This window comes from Dermacentor albipictus, chromosome 5 (assembly GCF_038994185.2).
Source record: "Dermacentor albipictus isolate Rhodes 1998 colony chromosome 5, USDA_Dalb.pri_finalv2, whole genome shotgun sequence".
Lineage (NCBI taxonomy): Eukaryota > Metazoa > Arthropoda > Arachnida > Ixodida > Ixodidae > Dermacentor > Dermacentor albipictus.
The window spans coordinates 170,784,815-170,786,715 of NC_091825.1; the positions used below are offsets into that span (position 1 = coordinate 170,784,815).

A 1,901-nucleotide genomic window follows, 5' to 3' on the forward strand; every position below is an offset into this window, starting at 1 on the left:
ACATTCGAATGTGCTCAGGGTCATGTGGCTTCGGTACTGTGACAATTGGTGATACCCAGGGGGTTGGTCCTTCAGTCTTTTCGATTATGCCAAGGGACTGTAGCCTTTCGAGCTCTTTTTCCAGTGGCTTTCGCACAGAGAAGGGAATGCGTCTGTGAGGTTGGGCTACTGGTTGAACACTGGGGTCAACATGGAGGTGCACCTGGTAGTCCTTTAGTCAGCCCACTCCCTTGAAGAGGTCTGGGTAGGCCATCCTCGGATCCAGTCTGTTGGTAACGTCTCCCACACTTTACGTGATCTGGACTAGTCCTAGACGGGAAGCTGCAGAGAAACTGAGCAGTGGTGCACAGTCTCCAGACACAACGTAGAGAGTTTCATGGCTGCTGCTCTCCTTGTAGGTCATGACAACATCAAGCTTTCCAAGTAGCGGTAAAGGAGAACTTGCCCCATAAGCAAATACTTTCTTAGATGTCTTGGACAGCGTTTCCTTGCTTAGACGATTTTTTAAGCTGTTCGAACCGACGACAGACACGGTAGTGCCAGTATCAGTTGTAAAACGGACGTCCTCGCCATCAAGTTTGACGTCCACCTGTGGAGATCCCGTGACTGCGTGACAGTGAGAGGAGGTCATGAAAACGTGTTCATCACTGTCAGGGCTGCTGTCGCGCACGACTGCGTATACGGCTTTGTGTGCTGAACGACACACACTAGCAAAGTGTCCAGTTTTGTGACACGCAGTACACCGTTTGCCGAGAGCGGGGCAACTAGAGCGTCCCTTACTGTGAGGCCATGGTTTTCCGCAGTTGTAGCATGTCGCGTTTGCCCGTTGATGGCGCGGAGGCTCACGAGTCCGTGACGGCTCTTTCACATGGTGCTTCGGCTGATGAGGTCGCGAGGTGCGCTCGGAGTTTACTGCAAGTGTAGACGCTGACGCCGAGTTTTCCTTACACTGCCGGCTTTCTTGCTCGATCACGGAGATGTCGTGCTCGACCTCTTCAAATAACCTGCCTTGTTTGAGAATTCCTTGCAAGTCGAGGTCATGCTGCATGGCATACCGGCGTAGACGTGTCGACGTTGTAGACAGCAATATTTGATTCTTGATTTCGGTGTCGTCATCGGCGAAAGCACAGTGCCTAACAAGCTGTCGTAGCCTGGCGTAAAATGCGTCGAGCGACTCGTTTTCCATTTGCTTGGCTTGACGGAAGCGGTAAACCTCGAAGGTAGTGTTTACTCGGGGTGCGAAATAGTCATCGAGCTTCCTACGTGCTGCGGTGTAGGAGAGGGGTTGCGTTACTGGAGCCACCGGTGCTTGAAATGGTAGACGCAGCTGCGGCTGCGGGAGGATCGGGTAGTGCACAGTATATGTCATACACTTCTTCCCCCACGTAGTGTAGTAGTATGGGCGTCTTCCGGGCGTCGGCTGTGATACCGCAGGCTACGATGAAGTTTTCGAAGCGTTTCACCCACTTCAACCACTCGGTGCCGACGTTGTTGGCGTCAGTGGCACGCGCGTCGAAGAAAGGGAACGATGGAAGCATGTTGTGCGCCATACCGCAAAGTAGAAGCTTCGACAATGTGTGTTGGTATCTTAGTTCTGCTTAAAATCATTGCTTGGCAGCCTTCGCGAAGTTCAGACGCATCCTCGTCGCCATTGTAACGTATAGTAGTTCGAGTATTGAGACTGATTACAGCCAATTCTGTTGGGAACACACACACATTTATTTCAACGAAACTGCAGCCATCTTGGAAGCTCCCCTGAACCTCAGGGTTGCCTTCCTTCATTCCAAAGAGTGCCATACATGGACACTACAGGTGTTTGGACCTTTAAGGCCCCCTGGCGGAGGCAACACACCCCTCTGGCCTCTCCAAAAACAAGAAAGGGGCTGGCAGATGGAATGGCA

General features: G+C 52.1%; 1 pseudogene; it reads right to left on the bottom strand.

Moving 5' to 3' along the window:
- Positions 1-289: 289 nt before the first annotated feature.
- Positions 290-1,574, bottom strand: LOC135916672 (uncharacterized; annotated as a pseudogene).
- Positions 1,575-1,901: the final 327 nt, after the last annotated feature.